This window comes from Candoia aspera, chromosome 3 (assembly GCF_035149785.1).
Source record: "Candoia aspera isolate rCanAsp1 chromosome 3, rCanAsp1.hap2, whole genome shotgun sequence".
Taxonomy (NCBI): domain Eukaryota; kingdom Metazoa; phylum Chordata; class Lepidosauria; order Squamata; family Boidae; genus Candoia; species Candoia aspera.
The window spans coordinates 83,641,597-83,664,836 of NC_086155.1; the positions used below are offsets into that span (position 1 = coordinate 83,641,597).

Sequence of the window (23,240 nt, forward strand, 5' to 3'; positions counted from 1 at the left end):
GGGGCTTCTTAACTCCTGGCAATTAACTCCTCCAAAACTATCAGGTGGACTTACAAATTTGACTCTCGCAAGCTTAGACATCAAGGAAGAGGAATGAGGAGGGAAGAGGAAAAGAGTAAATTCAGACACCAGTTCAAATGGGTGTTCTTTCTAAAAGTGACAGGCAGAGCTAACTTTCTGCAGCTGCTCTCTGATAAATACATGTGAGGGCCAGGGTGGTCTTCTCCTTGCAGTGATGTTGTTCCTAGTCGCCCTTTGGCTGGTGAGCAAAGGCAGAGGGCAAGGCCTTCCTTTTCATAATCTCCAGTGTGGTATTTCTCAGTTCCTGCTCTCCAGGATCTTACCTGGCCCTTTGTATATGCAGAACACATGTACCAAGTCTTAATGCCAGCCTAGCAACAGAACCTATTTCATCAGACTGAGCCCTTCAAATGGTATATTCAGGACAAGTGTTCCCCACATTGGCTTCCTACAGAAGTACACCACTGCAAAATTGCCATGATTTCAGTTAAGAGCGTCAAAAGCAGTAGGTTGGGAAGGGGTGTTTTAGAAAAGGAAGAGGCTAACTTGTTTGTAACATCTCCCACACACCCCATCACCATTTTCAGGAGCCAAGGCTGCAGGTGGTAAGCACTCATTGGGAATAAGATACATGGTGATTTTTGTTCTGCTAGTTTGCCCCCCACAAGCACATGCACACAGACACAGACAGACACACAGGTATACTTTTCTAGATATGTTAATCAAGGCTAACCACATATTACTTTTCTTCTTGTTCCTCCTTAAAAATAGGCCACTGTTTTTTGATGATTTGCCATTGAATTTTAGTAATACAAGAACAGAAGGCTCCAGGGGGCGCAGAAAGGGTGTTGGGGCCACATACAGCTGAGTAGCCATCCCTGATTTAGAACATTAATATTGCATTGTGCAAACAGAAACTTGTAAGGGTATCCCACTTGCCCAGATCTCTCTGCCAAATTACTATTATTGATACTTCTACAATAGTCATCATTTTAATTTAAACATTTTGGATGCATATAATGTCACATTTGGAGATTATTGCCTCTCAAAAAAAAAAAGCAAATGTCTGAAAGCCGTTGATCATTTTGGAGAGTTAAAGGGTACTAGTTAAAATCACAAGGGTGATACTTGTTTACTTAAATAGCTTTTCTTGGTTTACAAAACTGTGATAGAATTTGAGGATGCCAACTTGACATGAGCACGTAACATGGAAAACACAGCAGGTAGCGCAGATCTAGCAGTCTCTGACATTCTGACATACAATCAAGGAGCTGATAAGGTGGCAAGAGGGCAAAATTATCCCTATTTTTTTTCTCATGTGAGCTGAGCCAGCATACATCCAGAATAATTTTATCAGTGACAGATTGAATTTCTTCTCAATTAAACCAGCAAACTAAGTAGATTGCAGTGTCAGACCTACTGCTGAAAGACACCTTGGACACCACCAGAAAGAAATTAAGGGAGGTCTCTGATTTTAGAGAACCAGTTTGGTGTAATGGTTAAGGCATCAGGCCAGAAACCAGGAGACTGGGAATTCTAGACCTGCCTTAGGCACAAAGCCAGCTGGTGATCTTGGGCCAGTCACTCTCTCTCAGCCCTAGGAAGCAGGCAATGGCAAACCACTTCTGAAAAACCTTGCCAAGAAAACGGCAGGGACTAATCCAGGCAGTCACCAGGAGTCAAAAACTGGCTCAAAGGCACCCCATCCTCCTATGATTTTAACACCAAAATGATGCCTCACCTGTAAGATTTTGTTCCTCCATCTTCTCTCGTTCCCCGATTCTCTTTTCCATAGTCCATGCTCCAACTGAACATTGTGCAACAGCAACTGAGAAGGGTTTAGCACCCCTCATTCTCCTCTGGGTGTTAAAAGGGTCCCTCCACCCCTACAGTTGATACATGATTGCAACAAATCTGGATTTAAGCACACAGATCTGCTATTGTCATGTCCAGTTTGACCCAAGGATTCCCCCCATTCAAAGAAAGCCCTTTTTCTCAGAGGAAGCCTGGGAGAAGAGATAAACTTTGTGAAGTGCCCTCAGGGTCAATATCCTTCTGCTCAAGAAACCTACTGGGGAAAAACAAATTCCAAACACGAAGATCCTTTGCTCAATTTTCTGCAAAGCCTTATTGCAAGGCTCTTCCAATAAGCCAGTAAACCTCTGGCTCTGATTTCTCAGCCATTTATGTGGCTGCAAAACACTAAGTAGAAAAAGAGCTGATATACGAATGTCTCCCATTGAATAAATTATAATAAAGCAGGCTAAAGTAAGAGGAAAGTATTACTTGTCCCTGGCTTTTTAAATTATTGAAATACTATGGAGTTTCTAAAGTACATCATCTTTAAAAAGTACAGTATATTAAACACCTTGTGCTGTAAGCTTACTGCTTAATCTTATGAATAATGTCAAAGAGCTGTTCAATGTTTTTAAGAGAATTATGACTAATTAAAGACTGTCAACTGAGAACAGAAACTTCGGAATATTGCCCTAATGCATTAAAATAATTATTTCTGTTCTATCATGGTTTATTAAAAGAGCAATCAAGAATCTTTGTAGAAGTGTTGCACAAGTAACTATCAAAATAATGAGCTAGCCAATTGCACTCCAACATAATTATGACAGCTCTTAAAAGCCATATTGTACATGGGAGTATATAAGACTGCCTTATTACAGGTAAGGCTGTTATCCATCAACCCGGTACTGACCTGGTTCACACATCACATTAAGCCATAAAGTGGTTTGCTTGATTTCAGCCTAGCATGCTAAGCAACCCTGCTATAGTGGTTTACAAGCTATGGCTTAAGATGCTTAAATGTGGTTTACCTAATAAAACTCCATGGCTAAGAGTTTATTGGATAAGCCACAATCTCTGTACTTTTTGGCAGCTCCTGTCCGCACAACTCGTCCACTGCAATTCTTTTTCACAGACTGATCATCAAGATAGGTACTGGGTCTTTATAACCTAAAGCATGTGAGTTATGCCGCAGCTGTCCCACTACATTTTATTTATTAGTTCTTTTAGGCAATAATGAGATATTATCAGCAAAATCTTGCACAGTAATCTACCTGTGATCCAGCATTTTTACATTTTTAGAATGACTTCTTCATTATGGTGCCTGCACAGTCCAGGGATATACTTTGTATGCTACAAGATACTTGTAAACGTTGTGTACGCGTCTGCAAGTCATTCCCAACTCCTGGCAACTGCCTGGACAAGTCCCTGCAGTTTTCTTGGCAAGATTTTGGAAGTGGTTTGCCCTTGTCTGCTTCCTAGGGCTGAGAGACAGTGACTGGCCCAGTCACCCAACTGGCTTTCATGCCTAAGCCAGGACTAGAACTCACAGTCTCCCAGTTTCGAGCCTGATGCCTTATCCACTACACCAAACTGGTTCTCACCGAATACTTTTAGGCATCATTAAAAACCAAAAGTCAATCACAATTCCCCAATCAAAGTCTCACAACTGGATCCTGTGCATTTTTATTTAAAAGTCCAGTCTCATTTAGATGAATTGGACTTGCCTACAAACATACCAAGGATTGCAGTCCTAGAAATAAATGCAATTACAAAATATACTTAAAAGCTGGTAACTTATTATCCCAGCACGGCTTCTAAGCTTGTTACAGCTGTGTGCCAAGCAGCTGTTTCGTGGGTAAAGCTTTTCCATCACCATATTTCCAGAGGCTGGAAGAAGTTTTCCCTCCAAAATATCTGCTGTTGTTACACAAAAACCCTGCTTTTGGGTGCAGGGAGAGTTGGCAAATCTAATTAAAATGCATGAAAAGTGAAGTACTGATAGGAAACATACTGCCATTGCTTTCTGAGTCAGTGACTGCCAATGCTAAAGGTTGACGCGATAGCCTCAACAAACAAAATTCAGCAAGCTCGGTGAAGACTTGAGAAAGATTCGCCCAGCGATACTTTCAACACTGCTCCATCATTAAAGCAGCATTACTTTCCTTGACTCTACCACCTTATGGTAAAACAAAAAAGGGGGCATACTGCCTTCTATTTAAAGACAGATAAGCAAATACATTTTGACCCGCTGAGAATAAAACTCTGCATTCATGGTTGAAAGGCTTGCCGTGCTAGAGTTTTATCCACAAAGCAATTCTATTAACATCTCCTATCCTAAAATTAATCCACATAACCTAACCCAGATGCTGGTACTTGCAATGCCAACATGACCTTCTCTCGATTCACACAGCTCATCAAGCAGTGTTTTAGTTAAAAAGGGTTTGTAAAAATAAACAAACAAAACTGCCTGGATTCACATTTTGGCCTTGCTTAAGGTAGGAATCCACAGTCAGTTACTGTGAATGCCTTGGAGGAAAGAGAATCACCCAGCAATGTACTAATTGAGACCCTGGACTAGGAGTAGGGAGACCCAGATTCCACTCCATCCTTAGCCATGGAAGGAGGCTAGGTGGCTTTGGGCCAGTCACTCTCCCTCAGCCCAATCTACCACACAGGGTGGTTGTGAGGGAAAGTAAGAGGAGGGAGCTTTATCCACACCACCTTGACCTCCTAAATGAAAGACAGGATATACCTCTAATTAAATGAATAAATAAAATCCTACTCAAAGCATGCAAAGTTGCATTAACCTATAGTGTAGCATTAATGACAGATATGGCCACAGGAGTGAAACTGCAATCATCATTAAGCTCTTGTTATCTAAAAGGCATCTTATACCGAATCACTCAATCCCAAACCACAAAAGCCAACCTCATCCCAAAATTCATCAACTAACCTTTTTGTCTTGGGATGGCATTGGTGGGCTACCCAACTGTTTGGCTGGTTGTAATTGCAATTATCTCTAGGGGAGTATCTATCAAACCCTCAAGTGCATGATGCCACAGCACTTTTCTGCACACTTGCATCCCACACACAGTGCCTTCCTGAAAACATGGGTTTACAACCCTGTAAATTGCTCCCTTGTAATTCACCTAGCAATTTTAAAATGCATATCTAATTGTTCGTTAGCTTACATGGAATAACTCCAACCACATTTATTGTGACATATTGCCAAGGAAGTAGACCCAGGGTTCCAGTTTAGTTCATTGGGTCCACACAACCAGAATTGCCCAGGGAGACGCAGAACATTCAGTTACCTTCCTGAAGACAGAACCTGGGATTTTTAGGCAGTGTAATTCAAGCCATTGTGATCTAACATTCTATGAACCAAACTGCAGCACTATGCAGTTTTGCTGCATGGTTTAAAAATAGTGAAAAATTGCTGTTAAGTAAGAACTTGGTCCCTGAAGTTTAAGAGCATTTATCAAGATCTAAACATAGTAAGAGTGACATAGTTCAGATGCTTTCAAATCAAACCTGTAATCATAGCCAAGAACTCAAGTGCATAATAATTGTGTAATGGTAAACAACTTGCCAGGACAATCCAATTGCTTTGGTCACTTGCCTAAATCTGTAAGGGGGGGTGGTGGAATCAAAATAAAGGGTCAATTAGCTTCTGTTGATTACCACAACCCTACCTGAATTGAGCATATGCTTATTTTTAAGATAGTTTCCCCTAAAATTTGGCACTCTGTAAATGGATTACAACACCCATTATCTTTACAGACAGGAGCTGTAGCCCACCACACACTGTGCAACACCTTGATTCTAGGAGAGCTGTAGACAGCTCAGTTGCACTAGGCACTTAAGCTTGCATCTTGCACTGCAACGCTTTTTTCAGCGCCACTCCAGAAGTCTGCAATACTATTCAGAGTAAAGCTTAACGCGCAGAGTTACCTTGGAGCCGATCTACCGAGCCAGATCGTTCGGGGGAGGGGAAACTCCCACAGAAAAGGTGCGCTGATGAAGGGATTTGGAGGTACAGTATCAAGGTAGGATACTGTCTGCCCGGAAACGCACGCCGGGTTCACACGTCGCGCTAAGCCAGGGTTTACTTAACCACCATTTATTGAATAAACCCAACTGGCTACATTCACACAACACAGGAAAGCGATCCTAAACAACCACATGAAGGCTGGGCGCGACACGCGATCGTAGCCGTGTTCTGACAACTCCAGGGAGCAGTGAAACGTCCAGAGGGAGTGGGAAGCTTTCAGCTTCTTTGCGGAGTTACTGAACCGCTCCGTCCCTGCGAGCAAAGCAACTTCGGGGTGAAAGGGCCGGGATCTGCTCCTCCCGTCCTAATCGCTTACCCCGGGGGAACCCTACAGGGGGCACTCAGTCCCCAGCCCTGCAGCTGGAGCCCGTCCATTATTCTGCCCTTCCCAACGCTGCGTGCGCCTCTGATCTCCGCTGGCCAAAGCCTGCCAGGAAAGCCACTCGCCCTTACCACAAAGTCTTGGCGTTTGTAAACACACTCGCGCACAAACGCGGGTCTGCGCGTGGGCAGAGTCAACCCAGGCAGCGTGCGTGCTCTCGGCTGTTCCCGAGCGGCGAGAAGAGAAGTGGAGGGGCAGTCCCGGAGCAACTCTTGCCCGAACAAGCCAGCATCCTTACCAAGCACTCTTGGAAACGGGGATTCCCTTTCGGAGAAGCCTAACCAGCCTCCCTCGCGCAGGACCAGGGCGAGCTGCTCCCCCTCTCCAGAGATCTGTCAAGGCAGAAGTTCGACTCGGAGGAAGCTGCTTCCTGCAAACTTCTTCCGCGACGCTTCCACGCGGAGCAGCGCAGCCCTCCGCCGCCTCCTTGTTTGCCTCTGTCGGACGAGGCGGGGGGCACTGGACAGGGAAACGCCAGCACTTTGATGCCCAGTTGACGTTCCAGTCCCGGGGACGTCCGGGACAAGCGTCAAAAAAGACGCACCAAGTTGCTGTGCTCGGACTCCTCGGTTAACCCCCTCGTGCTGGGAAAGAAACATCCCCAGCAGGGGACTCGCGCACGGGTCCATCAATCAGAGCGGCGCAGGCCTCCTATTGGACGGAGGGCGGGACTTGAGCGTTGATGGACACCAAGAGCCCTTGTCAAAGGAAACTCCTCCTTCCTCTAGCTCGGCTTCGGGTTCTGCGCTTCCTCAGATGAGTCGGAGCGCGCGATGCGGAGAGGGAGCTGGTTGCCTTGCGGCCGCAGCGACAATCGGTTGGCCGGATCCGGCTTGGCGAAAACGTGCGTTTCCTCGGAAGACAAAACTTCCAGCTTTCGATAAATTTCGGCTGCAGTTCAGTTTGCCAGCTATCTAGATGGCTGGAATACGGTAGTTCACTTCCTGCAACGTTTCAGAACTGGCAAGCCAAGTTTAGTTTTCTCCTAGTTCTGACAATGCTGAGGTCAACATTAGCAGGGCGTATTAAAAACAACAACAACCGTCCCCGACCAAAACCCCCCTTTTAGCGTTAATCGAATTGATTGGATTTTTCGCATTCCTCTGGCATTTGACTCTCGTTTAGCCTTTTTTTCCCCCGCTTTCCGTGGCACGTCTAAACCTACCAATTGCAGATAAGAGTATGCATCTGATGAAGTAGACTTCTACTACTACCAGGCATAGTAACTAAAGGCCGAGCTGCTTGGGGATAATGGGAGTTAGAACCCAACGTGTTTGGAGGGCACCCGGTTGGGGAGGTTCATAGTGAACGTGTAATTTAAAAAACATAGCAAGTTTCTGAAGTGTTTTAGTTGCAACCCATTAGTACAATCACCCCTGGAAATCATTTCTGTTTCTGTGCCTTTAACACTCCCCTAAAAGAAACTCATCAGCTTTCCAACTGTTCCTGACATTGGAATTTAAAATGTCTTCGTTTAAGCTGGATCATGCCTGTGCAGCACAAGATTATGTATGTTTACTGAAGATTAAATTTCACTCTATTCAACCGCACTTGCTCGGAAGTGTGCTGGAAGGATTGTTGATCTAACATCAACATCAGGGGTTCTGCAGGATTGAAAAGGATTGTCATTCCAGCAAAGTTGTGCAAGTTTTCTTTTCCAAGCAGGAACTGCAAGCAACTAAATATTCAAACCATGAACAGATGGATTTTATACAAATGTGCAGAGTTAAGACAGCAAGCGTTTATGAAGTGGTTAATTTCTCTATATTGTGACACACACACATCCATTAAAATTATGAAACTCTTCCCTAATGAGAAGAAAGTTGAGGGGTGTCTTCAAGTGCAAATGGAGCCCCAAAATTGAGTCCTCTAGGATGAATTGCATACCTTTAATTGCATTTGGGCTCTTCCCCACCCCCACCCCCACCCCCACCCCCCATTAATGAAGCAAGGACAAACAAGATCACTAAGGGTGGATTTGCCACCAGAAACCCTCACCTGATTCATTACCATCTGGAGGTGAACAAGGCTTCCTTTCCATTTGCCACCACTAAGGTCCCCTCAAAGCGTGGGTCTAGCTATGTCTGAGTAAACAATGTGCTCTACAAACAGCATTTGGAAACTCACAGTGGCAGAAAGGTAGGAGGGGGAGGAAGGTGTGAAAAGAGTACTGCAGAGCAACCTCTAGTTTCTCTCTGTTCCAAATGTTCGCTGCTGGATTCCACACACACAACCCTTCAAAATGCTCTTCGCATGCCTGTTGCAACACTGCTAGTTAGTTAGCTAGGTCGAGTTCAGAGATGATGAATGGACTGCACAACTTCAGACTTGATCAAATGTCATCCAGAAGAGATCACATTTTTGGACACTTCCCTGGGTAAATACTACTGCAACTAGCAGTAAAGTAAATTGTATATAAAGTTTTCCCTTGACACGCTGCTTTTTATTTGCAAAGAGGGATGAGATTTATTTAGTTGGTCAAATGGGGCAGGGAACAGACAGCATTCCAATCCCACAGTATGAACTGAAATAAAACACTGTCACCTAATTGTCCTGTTCGGCAGACCAAGACCTCAAGTAGCACTCTGTGCATGAGTTGAAAGTAAACCCTACAGAGTTCAGGTGGTCTTCAGTGGGTGTTGGTACAACCCACTGAAGCTTAACTTATTTGTGGTTGACCAACTGGGATGTTAACAGGGTCCCTTGTACTTCCTGCTGCTGGGTACCAATTTAAGGTACCTATCAGGAGACAATCTCCAAATGAGTAGATCTGAAATATTTCAGGCCCATATCAGTTTCTTTCTTATAGTACCAGATAGTTTTGAGGACAGGGTGAAATATTCTCAGTGTACCTCATAGTTAAATAAGCATTTGTCCAGTGACAAACTACGAACTTACAAATATTCTAGCCATGTTTCTGTTTTCAGAACACACATACAGAAAAGTAATGTGAAAAAGTAAGTATTCTCAGGGGCAGCTTTTTCTCCTTTTTTCCCCCTGGTGTTCATACCTTTCCTATTTTGTTTAAGTGATATATAACAATGAATGTCAACTTGTAAATGCTAAAATTGCTTTTGACATAGTCCCGAAAGACCTGCTCTGCTTTTTGTTCTGCCCTAACAGTTTCCCTGTTTGTGGCAGACGGATGGCTTTGACTATTCCAAATAAGCCATCCAGATGCAGTCAGTACTGAGCAGATCTCCCCAGAAGGAACAAATCACACCACAAGCAAAACATTCCTGGGCACTTGCCCAGGTGGAGAAGTTCAGGATGGGTCTCCACACAAACTGTAACTGTAGAAGGAACACACAACATTAAATGAGCATTGAAAAAGAAGTTATTTTGAAACAGTGATCATCACCAATACCCTCAAAGTCAAGTAAGAATGCAAGCCAAATTCTTCCTTTCTTTTTTTTTAATAGAGTGGGAGTCTTCTGTAGTTAATCATTTCCAAGCTGACTCATGTTAAGAGAATGACTCACTGTATTTTGCAACAATGAAGGAGCATGCTGGTCAAGAGTAATGCTGTCTTGCCGTAGGAAGTTTCACTGCCAAGCAGATTCCCAGAATGGGTTCATTTTTTTTCCTCCTAGTTGAATAGCAAATTAAGTTCGAAGCCTGTTCTTAACTTGTACAGCCACATTTTGTGACAACATCTTTAGAAGCAAAACCTGCCCAATTTATTATATAGAAATTAACCTTTCTTCTGTGTGACATAGCTCCACTCAAAACAGACAAGACGCTATTAGCCACAAAATGCAAATCTTGTGGTAGATAGATAATAGATAGGCACATGTGCACACATATGCCTTCAGGTTTTCCTTTTGTGTTCATAGGAGTTCCAGGGAAGTAAAATGACATCATTTTCTCCTTTCCTATAGCCCTCATTCAAATTAGGGGCTCTGCAACAAACTTTATGAAAATATAGTTTAGATCAAGAGCTCCAACCTAAGAAGTGGCTTGCACATCATGCTCAGTCACAATATGGCCATGGTTGGCTGGCATCATATAACAAGGTGAACTATAAATTGTAGTTCACAAACCATAGTGATTGAGTGTCAAGTCCTGTGAGTCTGGCAATCTCAGGAAACAACCACTTAGATTTCTGGAAAGATCTTTATAGATAGTGGGGTAAAGAAATGATATCCTGAAAGCCTACCAAAGTAAGTCTCCTACACAACTTACACCTAGTGTAATCAAGGTGGAGTTATACTGAGACTCCAGTACCTCTTGTGTAATGGCGCTCTTTCCTCCTCAGCTGTCTTGCTGTCCCCTCCATCTGTAAGGCATTCCATAACACTGAATTCACAAAATGTACTAAGCTAAAACCAAGCAACAGCAATGTAGAGACATAGTTTAGCATGTGTTGTGTAACATAAGCCAAAATGTACTTGGATCAAGTTTCCACTTAGTGGAAGGCATCAGAGTGGAAGTCGAGGGCATCAGAGCTGGGGAAGCCCATTGTTCAGGAGATGGAATGGTGAGGTCCTTGGGCTGAGGGAGGGTGGAACAGCTGGGGCTTCTCTATGTCGCAATTCCCTTTTTTGGTCCGCCCTTGGGCTGTGCTGTGAGCTGGTGAGGGGGCTTCTCTTCTTTAGTAAGGTGGGATTTCTGGGGGCAAGGAGGGTCAGTTTGGATCTGATGGGTTTAGGCAAAGAGATGAGCTGGGTTTGACCCTTGTGAGGTCTAAAAGATGGGAGGGAGGGAGGGAGGGAGCGGCCTCCATTTCAGTTGTTACATTTGTTTTCTCCACTACACAGCTACCTCACAATTTCTGTTTCTAACATATTCTAACCATTGGCACAGCCCATAATTTTTGTTCATCTTTTCAGAATGCAGTTGAAATAGAAGTGAACTTTACATGTATATATAGGGCATATGACTATAAGAAGAGATTGGATTTGTTTTCACAGCACTAATAGTTTCCCCACCTGCCTTTCACAGCAGGTGCTAATCCATTATATTCCAGGTTTCAGTCCATGGTCACACCCTCATGGTCTAAAACCATGGAGAGAGATATCATGTTGCCCAAACAGTTGCATCCCTGGTGCTATTACGACAGAAAAGAAATAGCATTTTCGCCCAAAAGAGAATAACATCCTGTTAAATCAGGGAAGGGAGCTGGGGATTCTTGCTGTCTTGTTAAAGTGGGTGTGAATGTCCTGCTTCACAATGTACATTACTCTGTCTAGCCATCTTTGGATCCCTTGGCTTTTAACATTTCAATTAAATCCTAAGAGAAGACAGCAGCAAGGAACTCTTCCTATGGGCCTTTTTTTTTTTTAAATCAGAAGCATAGCAAGCTGGAGAGGCTATGGAATGATGGAGGAATGGTGTACTCAAAACAACAGCAAGCATCCTCTGACCCCCAAAACAATAAAGAAATTCTCAAGCATCCCAAGAATGAGGTGGGAAAAAGAGTGTGCTTGTTTTAACAAAAGGATTTAGAAATTGCAGGAGAAATTTCAACAAGGCCCTGTTGAATTTTCAAAACAGGATCATGGTACATTGTAGCCCTGTGCCAAATAGTTTGGCAGCTAATAAGTAATTGTGCTTGTACTTAAACAACACCCAAAAGGCAATCAGTTTGTGACAGAGTTCAACAAAGTACATAGCCAGGAATGATATCAGCACAAATCCATCTAGTCTGATTCAGGATCACACTCATTATTATGGTTCTGCAGTGTTGAAATAATGTGGTATAATAGCTGAAGGGTATGGATCTCTCTTGGGTTCATTTTGGAATACCATATATACTAACTCATTCTCAGAGTCAGAATAACTACATCCTTATGTTGTCAAAGCAGCTAGTTACCCTTGAAAGTGATATCAGTAAGCTTGGAAGAATTCCAGAGTATGCAGAACTACATGAGAGAGTGAAGGAAAATGGGGGAAATGAAGAAGAAACCCAAATTCAACAGGGATAAGCATAGTCAGCAGTCACAGAGTGGTGACTGTGGGAAAGGGAAGAAAATGGAGGGGAAGTGACATCAAGCATCTTGGAAGAAAGCGTCACTGATTGGCGGGCTTATACACCAACAGCCATATTCCCTGCTGCAGAAAATACCACTTGCATTTCTGTTTCTCTATGGTATTCCATCACTTCCAGTCTGTGGTACTGGGAGGTCACCGAAGCAATGCTATCGCAGATTCCTGAATATGAATTTTAAAGTGAAACCATGGTGAAGATATCTCTTAAAAGATAGACAGTCAAGATAGGATTGATTAATCAAATAAGCTCAACCAGGAAAGCTGCCAGAACTGGTGGGACACAAGTGGGGTTAATACCTGGCACATTTCTTTGATTTCTTTTAAGCTTGCTGGAACATTGTGCACTTGAAGTATGCCATCAGAGCTCTGTCTTATCATGGCTCTGCTACTTTTAGGAGGCATACAGTAATCTCTGTCTGACAAGAGAGGTGTTGGAGAGGAAGAGGAGTTATAAAATGGTCACTTGCAGCTCCATCTGCAGATTGTAGTGTTAAAGCAGAGCTTAGCCTCTAGTCCACTTTGATTTTTCTCTAAGGATACTCAGAAAGTTGATGTGTATTTACGTGCTAATTTGGAATACTAGTTGGTAAACTTGCCTGTAAAAGGGAGATTTGATTATAGCAGAATGTTTTTCCTTCCACAAAAGAGTCTGGTAAACAATTGCACACCAATCACAAAAGCCATAATCTGGAGTATATTTTTATTTAATTGTATTACTTTGATAATTTATAAAACTGCTACAGGGGCTCAGTATCAACTCTTCATCCATTTGGGTCAGGGCTGGGCTTCTCTGTGCTTCTGGCATAGAGAATGGATTTGCTTTGTTTGTGCATGGTTGCAGAGAGGGGACACACAGAGGTTTGAACTTGGCGTAATCAGCTATTACTCTTCAGCAGCAGTTCCCTGTCACATGTGGAAGAAACCCAGGAAAAGATTTGAGTGTTTGTTGAGAATAAAGTCACATCTGGAAGTATTTCCATTACTTAAACACTTCACCTGGAATGTGAAAATGCACTCTCTGGAGGGGTTAAACTGCCAAGCAGCTTCCTGGCCTTGGTCTCCCTCCCTCTAGATAGGGAAGCAAGGTGGGTGGATGGGAGCCAATTCTTCTTTTCCACAAAATGCTCCAATTCTCTGGCATATGGAAATGGAATGCAGCAAATTAACAACTTGCCCACCTCTTTTGTTCTGATTATGCTTTTCCATCCATGGGTATAAAACCTGTGGGTAGGGATGGAGAGATGCAAAAGATTTTAAGATCCAGTAGAAGGTCCAAGGTTTAGTTTCTTCCACCCTTCCTCTAATCGCTCTCAGGTGTAATTTTGGAGATACTCTGGAGAGAAGGAGCCATCCAACAACAAGTAATGTGTAGTATGACCCTACATGAAATTATAATGGCACAATTGCTTTTGAGGCAATAAAGAAATTAATCATAATGCACCTAATTTCTTTCCTTTAAAAAAATGAGAAAAGAATAAGAAAACAAAGGACAAGCCTGGAAGCCTTTGGACTAAGCTAAAACTCAGCAAATGTTGATCATGTAAACAGCTTTAAGTTAAACGGCAGGATCCAGCCAATGTTAAGCCAGTTTAATTTCCACTGGTTTTATAATACAATATTTTAGCATGCATTTAACTCCATCATTTTAATCAATTGGACTTTAAAGTGCTCAATTTTAATGTTGAAAAATATCTTGGTAGGGAAGAAGATTTATGGCTTGTTCTTTGAACCAAATTAAAAGGCTCAAATTATCCTACTTTGGACATATTGTGCAGAGACCCAGCTCTCTGGAAAAGGCTCTAATGCTGGGAAAGGTGTAAGGAAAGACAGGAGGAGGATGACCAGCAGCAAGGTGGATGGACTCAGTTATAGTAGTGATTAATGCACTGTTGGAAGACTTGAAAGAACAGGTTAGGGATAGATCATCATGGAGAAGATCTATCTCTGTAGTCGCTAGTAGTCAAAAATGACTTGATGGCACATAATCTTTGAACAATGATTATGGTTTGTAAATGATACTTTATGGCTTAGCATGTTGTGTGAAATATGGTTTATTCATGGCTTAATATATGAACCCAATCATTGAGTTCAGAATGCACCTTCCAGATATGTATTGTATTACAAAAATAAAGATACCATAGATGAGCTCTAGCTTTTAACAAAATTATAACTATATTCTGTTTTCAAGATCTTAGAAAGAGGCATATGCTGAATTGTATTATTAGTACATTTATAAATCACTTACAGTTTTCCAGTTGGTGTATAGAGAAAACACATTTCCTACCGATACATTTACAGTCAAATAGGTGTGATATAAAAGCAGCAGAAATGATGGGGCACAAGCAAATTTAGGCACAAGTTCCTGATTGCATCACATAGCTTTGGCTGGGTCTGTTGAGTAAACTATTATAAAGTAAACTATAAAATAGAAGTCTACAAGCTCAGCTTCCAAAATCCTTAAGTGTTGCCTCCACAGACCTCTAAACATTGTCACCAAATATAATGTTTAATATGACAGAAGGGGAATGATCATTCAATACATGACCAAGGAGGGATTGTACGAAGTAGATTTCATTTCAGTTAGATTTCAGTGTAAATACAATCCCATCAGATTCACTTTGGGGCCTGTCCCCATCCACTCCTTTCTAGAGTGTCACTCAGAGGATAAGTTATGCAGCCACTTCGTTAAACAAAATCGCACAATGGCTGGATTCAGCTGGCACCTTAAGCAAAAACCAAACCATGTTGTGGCTTGGTACAATGTATGAACTCAGTTATAGTGCAGTAGCTAAGTTAGATAATTTTCTCCCAACCTTCTTCACCCCGGTGTCCTTCAAAACTTCACAATAATCCTTCACTCTTTCAGCTGTGTGCCTGGGGTTCATGGGAGTTAGTCGCACACCTATTGCTGTGCTACTGAAAGAATTTAGCAGAAGTTCTATCTTCTTTTATTATATTGGTATGGAAGAGAGATATCACAGCCAAGTTATAAATTAATGCTCTCTGGAAGTACTGAGCACATTCTGAAACTGGCACACTTTTCAAGTTCACCTTTAACTAATTAGTCTGTCCTCTACTAAGCTTGTCATAAATGTCGTAAGTGCAAATAATGGAGAATACTTTAGAATGCCACTATTTCTAGGCCACGCATAACAAGACAGAGTCACAGTTGCCTTCCTTCATATATTACTTTTTCCTTAAATGTCAGGGAACACTTTACACATTAGAAGAAATGAGAGGGTGGGGTGAGGGGAGAGAGAACAAAATCCAAGAGGCAGATTTACATTCTCATCACTACTAATCATAAAAAACATAAATGAGTTCCATAATTGAGCAATAGCAGCAGAGAAGGGCCATTCCCTATAGAATTAATCATGAAAGAGTAGCCTGAAGAAAGCCAAGACAGAACTCTGTATAGTTGTGTACTGTGAAAAGTCAAAATCAGACAAGGTTCTAATCAAAAAGAATGACTTTTGGCTCTGATGCTGTGTTTTGAATACATATATTAAACACATGGAAAAGGAATCATAGTTGGAGATTTACATGGATAGCTGACCTGTAAAAATCAGCATTCTAACTATGTATTATTTGGAGTGCAATGCAGCGTCTCTACAGGTAGGGGTCAAAAAAGTTGAAGATGGTGGCTGCAGTTGTGTGATCTAAGCCCCAAACTTTTTTTTACATGTGTTGCATGAGCCACACATATTACAAAGGGTAGGGCTTCAATTACATGGCTACAACCACCATCTTGATTTTTTTGACTTCCCCATGGCCCCCCGAGGGCAGCTGATTATTGTAGGTTAATTTATAAAAGAAACAGCAATCTGCCACCTATAAGTGACATGAGACTTTGCAACTTATCTTTCTCAGCACGCAGAACACTAAGCTGAAAGTTAGCAACAGAATAATTTATGGGGGGGTTGGTTATACAGGTGGTCCTCATTTAATGACCATTCATTCAGCGACCATTCAAACTTCCCACTGCACTAAACAAGTGGTAGTTACGACCCATCCTCAAAGTTCCAGCCATCGCAGCACCTCCATAATCACGTGATTGCAATCCGGGTTCTCGGCAACTGGCCCAGATTTCTGACTGTCACAGCATCCTATGGTCACATGATTGCAATTTGCAAACTTCCCTGCCAGCTTCTCACAAGCAAAGTCAATGGGGATGCCAGCAGGAAGTCAGAAATTGCAATCATGTGAGGTCCTCACTTAATGATGATAACTAGGGACTGCCAGAACTGTTGTTGCTAAGCAGTGCAGTCATGTGATATGCTTTACGATCATATTGCTTAGCAATGGAAATTCCGATCTCAATTACCGTCATTAAATGAGGATTAGCTTTACTACAATAAGATACATGAAGCCTTGCATCTTAACCTTAAATCTCCTAATGCTGTACCCTTCAAAACTATCAAGCAAACAAAAAGTCTGACTTTTTTTCTGCCCTGGTGATCCAGTGACATCACTACATTACCAGACAGGCCCCCTGCAGTCTTCAGTGCCTGTAAGAATCTTCTTTAAAGCTTCTGGGGGAGGTATGGTGAACTGAATATGGCTCTGCAAAAGTGTAGCCAATGACCACAGCAAAGACCATGGAACCAGTGAGTAGACCAGTCCCTTGGAACCTCTCTGGATATGGAGAGGACAGGAGATTGCCCACATGTGCTCCAGACAGCTGCTCCTCATGAGGAGACCACAGGACAGTGGTTTTCCATGAGTTTGAGTGCCAGGAGATGACGGGATTAGCCATCTTGCTCACAACTGCAGCAGAGACTTTTAAAGGACACTAAGTTCGAAAACCTCAGTTTCTAATCATTTTTGGAAACTGCTCATTAACTACTTCTAAGCTATTAGAGACCTTTGGAATGACAAGTGTGAAAACAGTAGGTAAGTCTGTCTTTAATTCTGTACAGAAAAAACCCTCTAATGATAAGAATTTAAAGAATCTGAAATAAACAACAAAAAGCTAAATAAGATTTTTATCTTAGAAATTATAAACAGACTAAGGATCCAGATAAAATTGGAATATTGAAACCTTTACAATAAGATTTTGGAATTATAAAGTGTAAACAGCTTCTCATGGGACATAGATCCTGTTTTAGTTTTTACAAGACACAACATAGATAAATAATTTCATGATTTGAAAAACTGGACGCTAGAGGGGACTAAAGATTTTAGGTAGAGAAAAGATATACAGGCCTGCAAGATGGTTATGACAATAAAAATCCTGAAAGAGACTTTTGAAAAATGGAGTTAGAAAATAGTAGCTACAATATCTACAGTGTCTGTAATGATGTCTGCTTCTATAGATAGACTATGTCCAAAAGATGTTATTAAAGAAATGTCAGATATTGAACAAATTTTATCTGACAAGATAGAGATGGTATTGAAAGTGGATTTACGACTGACAGGCTACAAGAATGATATAGAAAAAGATGCTACACTGAACATGCAAAAGAAACTGGCTGATGTCTTAATAATTAAAAGGGATATACAAATAAAAAACCAAGAGAGTGACCTGGATTATTTTCCTAAATGAGATTTACAAAAGAGGCTTGTTAAAGCTTTGAAGAATTTTGTGAGAAGGGACAAAGAAGAAATGAAGAGAAATCAAATCCTAAGACAATATTTGAAAGAACTAAAGATTAAGGAAGGAATATAAGTTGGTTTATTTGATCAAGGTTAAAGTAAAATACGTTGTTACTTCTGGCTCACCTTTTTGGACTTTCTGCTGACACCAGGACTGAAAAGGTGTTTTATGGATTTGTTTATAGATAAGAGATGGGATATGTGACAAAGAGATAAATGTTTGTAACTTCAGAGAGGGTGAAGAGTTACTAAATTTGTTTATACTTGTGATGCAGGTTGGAAGTTACTTTTTTATATATTTCTTTTCTTTTTCTCTATTCTTTTCTTTTTTTTCTTTTTTTTCTTTTTCCTTGCACTTTTTGCTCCTTCCCTCTACTTTATTTTCTTTTTTTGAGAATGGTTTGTATTGGATTTTACTATTATAATCAAAATTCTTAAAAAAAATTATATACAAAAAAAGGAAAGAGAAAAAAAATCATCTTTAATAGTGTAGCCCCAGGGCCAGCACAGGTTGCCTGTCCCTGTACTTAAGTTTAATTTAATGATCCAGTAAATTTGCTGCTAAATGTTTAATTGGTTAATTAGTGTGGTTGCAAGTTAATAGCATGTCATTTTTTAAATGGGTATTTTGTTTCTAGAGTGCATGGTTTGCTCCTTAAAATGACAAGTGGTGCTAATAATCAGTTTCTGGTTCTGGAATAACTGGCTCTCCAGTAAATAGGGTCTATTTGATGCCTTTTTAGCGTGTCCAAGAAGAAGCAACATTTTCTGATTTTGAAACTTCCTCTTCATGTGATTTTTTTTAAAACAAGCTCAAGAAGGGACTTAGGATTCATAAATGAAAATGTCTAGGACTAGCCCAGGATCAGAAGCAGATAGGTCTAGGTGCTCAGGCATGCCGCCCAATTTAAATTTAGGTTATTGTCATGGCTGCCTGGTCATGAAATAGTTCTCCGTCTTCAGTCACAGAGACAACACACTGCCTACTAAGATGAAAGACAAGGAAATCCCACCCCACCCCAGTTCAATCTTTCCCAGTCTAATATCTCTACATCCATCTGACTGTAAGAGCCATGTTGGCTGGGGATGATGGGTATTAAAACCAAACATTTCTAGAGGTCCTCTTCTGGAGAAACTTGCACTAGATTAATGGAATAGGTGTTTATATATACCTATCAAATACACACAACTCTGCTTTTTTAGAACATCCTTTTTCTCAAGGTGGGTTTTACAATAAAAATCCATCAGCCAGCTCTGTTATCAAATCAAAGCAAATTATAGCACAGCTTACATTCATTTGAATAGATACATAACATATGGCACTTTTATTCCAAGTAGTCCACTGATGACTCATATCAATTGTGCAAAAATATATATCCAGCACAAAGACATTTTGTTCAGCTATTTTTAACTTGGTTTGTTCCTACGTGAGAAGTACTTGTTGACATTTCTCTGAAGGGTGTGAAATAAATGTAAGTGCTCCTTGAACTATTCCACTAGACTACTTAAAAGCAAAATATATGAAATATTTGCAACAACCAGAAGAAATTCAGCTATGAGATAACACTTGTAATGATAAAAGTGATCTCCAAACATGAGGACCATATATGTGACAAAATAATTCTTGTAGCTTGTACAAGGGTGTCATGGCCTCAACTGAGGAACATTGCTCAGAGGAAGAACACACATCAGGCAATCCCACCAAGCCCTTTTCAACAATCAGAGAAGACCCTAACATACCCTAGTCCCAATTTACCTAGGAGTAGGGCAGCCATATATGATTAACCAGAGGATGACAGCAGAGAGATTAATTTTATTGCCTATAGATGGTAGCCCTACACAGGACCCTTTCATTATGATTCTGATCCATACTTACTAGTACAGCCACCCAGTCCATGTGAACAATTCCACCAGAAATGGAATAGCAAAAGGTGATAGGAGGATCACCTTGGGAATGATGGTCTAGTCAAGAGCAGCATGATACATCTGGATGTTCTTGCAGCTACATTCAGCTTGAAAGAATGCCTGCTGATAAGGTGAGTAGCTATCACCTTTAGTACAGTTTTCCACAACCTGGCCACCCTCCAGATATGTGAATTAACTCCCGGAATCCTCAGTAATGGCCACAATGGTTGCTAAATTCTAGAAATGGTCCACACATTTGGAGAATGCCCAGGCTACTGAAAACTGCTGTAGTACTGCCTACTAGTTGCGGTTATTCTTGTATCCTAAACCCTAATGGACCTTCATGGTATACTGGCTCTTTCCTGCCTAGACCAGTGTTTTTCAACCTTGGCAACTTTAAGATGTGTGGACTTCTCCAACATGCTGGTTGGGGAATTCTGGGAGTTGAAGTCCACACATCGTAAAGTTGTCAAGGTTGAAAAACGCTGGCCTAGACTCTGACCTTTCCTGTCTTGTTTTACACTCTGGAACCTCAACAGCAATCAGTCTAGTTTAGCTTTTGACTTCTGGATCAACTTACTGAACACTCTTCTTTATATCTCTCTGGCTGTGAGTAATCCTTTTTGGAATTAGATCTTGGATTGTACAATAATGCTTTTTCCAATTCCTGATCCAGGACAGGATAAATGGATTACTCTACTAATATATGCTAGAGAAGAGGTGGGGAACCTGTGGCCCTCCAGATGTTGCTGAATTATTATTTTCAGTGCCCGTCATCATCACCTGGAGCTGCTTGGATTTGTAATTCAACAATATCCAGAGTCCTTCTGAAATTCAACGCAAACTAATTCTTCCCAGCAATATTTTCATTTACTTGATGTATTTTCTATTGGTCTTGTGATGATGTAATGCTCTGCTCCTCAAGCCCAGCTAAACCAGCTCTCTTATGTCCTGTTGGCTCAACCTTAAGCATTTTGCCTTTCTCAACAAGGACCCTCTAAACTGTGGGGCCACAGATTTTATATTTGCCATAAGTTTCCATTTATACTATGAATGTATGCATACCTCTTCATTAACATTCCTCTGGGATGCCTGAGCCTGTCTGCACATGGAATGGGATCAGGTAGGCTAACTAGGGGACATGTGTGTTGCTCCTGCTGTCCAGGGCAACTGCAGCCTGAGGCAGCTGCTGTTCTTTGTCTAATGGCTGGGCTAGGCTTGATTTCAATGAACCTATTTATTTATATACCCTTCTTAAACTTGTCTCTCCTGGGTCATTTCTGACCTGGACCTTAAGAATTAATGAAATAATTATAAAATATAAACCGCAGTGTTATTTTCCCTGTTAATGCAAGTATACCCCTTCTCTGCATTTAATTTTTCTTACAGGGTGTAATGGGCTTTGAGAATAACCTTGGGAGACAGGAGGAAGTGCTGCAGCCTAGACAATGGTCTGATAAACGAAATCTGAGTCCAAAGGAGGAATGGGGGTGGAGGAAGCGTCTCAGAAGGGACCCTCCCTGCTTCTCTGAAAAGTAAAGCCAGGGAGGGGGGAAGTGTTTTCAGACTTGCAAGATTCTGTTACTATAACCTTACAATAAAGTTAGTATTAGTACTTATGGTTTTGATTTCCTGTCTGGACTACCTTGTAGGGTTAACACAGGGCTACTTGTAGAAGTGAGGGAAAAGATATTAACAACTCAAACTTCATGTCTAAACTCATCTGCAGGCCTGTTCTGTTGCCATAGACACCATTACCAAGAAATTTCAGGAATTAAACAGCAGAAAAGGTGCTTGGAGAAAACCTGGCAGAAGACTAAGAGCAAATCAGGTGTATAACAACTTCCAGGGCCACAACTGGAGGGGGGCAAGTGGGGCATGTGCCCCAGGGCACCACACTGGGGGGGGGCGCCAAAATGAGTGCTGGGAGGGGCCAAAATGGGCATAGAATCCATGTTTGCCCCAGGTGACACAGACCCTAGTTGTGGCCCTGACAACTTCCCTGCCTTTATTACATCCCTCGAGTGCCTTCCAGTGGCTCTTTTTGACCTGGACCTTGCTGAGGAAGGATGGGCCACAAGAGTTATTGAGTGGCTGCTGTGCCATGTGAGTGGAGTAGTTTATGGATAAAATCACTCATGTTTGCTCAGAGTTAGAAGCTCTCTGGACAGAGTCTAAAAAGTTGAAAGGGGAGAGTTTGATCCTCCTGATGCCAAGGAAGTGGACAGAATCTTTAGTGAGCTTGGCTGAGCTATTGGGGCCTGTTTCCTGTACCATCTGCCTAATACAAGCTACCAGGGAGGGAACAGGGAGCTGGATTCAAGCTGAGGAGGAACCCATAAAGAGGGAGTTGGTGCACCCTTTCCTTAAGGGGCCAGCCTTGGATAGAGGTCTACTGGACAATTACTTCCCAATTTCCAACCCCCACCCCCACCTCCAGGGTGGCAGTTACAAAGGGTTCTAAAAGAAGTGGATTGTCTGGAGCCTTTTCTGTCAGGATTCAGTCCTGGTCATGTGTAGAGACCTCCTTGAGGAAGGAATGCCAGGGCAGTTACATAAAAATAGCCCTGAAAGAGAGGAGGTGAGAAAGAAACCCAAAATTTCCTCACCTTCCCTTAGATATAAAAATGGGAAGAGAGAAACTGTCAACTTTTCAAGATTCTGCAACAATAAAGTAGAGTTCTAGTAGTCCTTATGGAGTCTGTTTCCTGACCTGGCCTGTTTTAAAGAGCTGACAACGTGGGACAGAAACTGCATTGGTCATTCTTGTTGATGACCTGTGGCAGGACCTACAGGGAGCCTGATCCTACTTGGATCTCTGATGGCCTTCCATATCATCAGCTACAGTATCATTCTAGTCCATCTGTGAAGGTTAGGAGTACCATACTATGGTGGTTCCACTCCTTCCTGAGTGGGTGTATAGAGGGAGGAGAGGTTGAGCCCTCAAGTACCCCAATATGGAATGCTGTAGGGCCCCTCTTCCCAATTTTATTTAACATCTACATGAAATTGCAAGTCATTTGACATTTTAGAGGATGATATCATCAATATATAAATGATACCCAGTTATACATAACTATCCCAAACTGAACCAAAGAAGCAAAAGAAGTTTTGACCTGCATCTGGAAGTGGTACAGGTTTGGATGGGGAGAAATGGGCTGAGATTCAACCCAAGCAATTTGGATTGGCTATTGATTCAGATGCTGACTAAGGCCAGGACAGTTTCAACTTTAGTTTTAGATGGGCTTGAGCTCCCCCAGAAAGAGCTGGTCCACATCCTGGAGATTCTCCCAGACTCACAGTTCCTAATGGAACAGCATGTAGAAGCTGTAATCAGGAGAGCCATTGCCTATACCACTTGGTATGCAAGTTGCAGCTATTCCTGGAGTAAGAAGCACTGATAGTGGTCACTCATGCCCTCGTTACCTCTTAATCCAACTACTGTAATGCAGTTTATGTAGGACTGTCTTTGAAGAAACCTAGAAACTACAGCAA

General features: G+C 41.8%; 1 protein-coding gene across 1 annotated transcript in view; it reads right to left on the reverse strand.

Annotated features, from left to right (window-relative positions):
• Window positions 1–6,816, reverse strand: part of TGFBR3 (transforming growth factor beta receptor 3) — a 155,436-nt gene extending 148,620 nt beyond the window's left edge. The window contains exon 1 of the mRNA XM_063298248.1: window positions 6,493–6,816. The gene's annotated coding sequence lies outside the window, so the exon portion shown is untranslated. The remainder of the gene's footprint in view (window positions 1–6,492) is intronic.
• Between the last annotated feature and the right edge of the window lie 16,424 nt (window positions 6,817–23,240).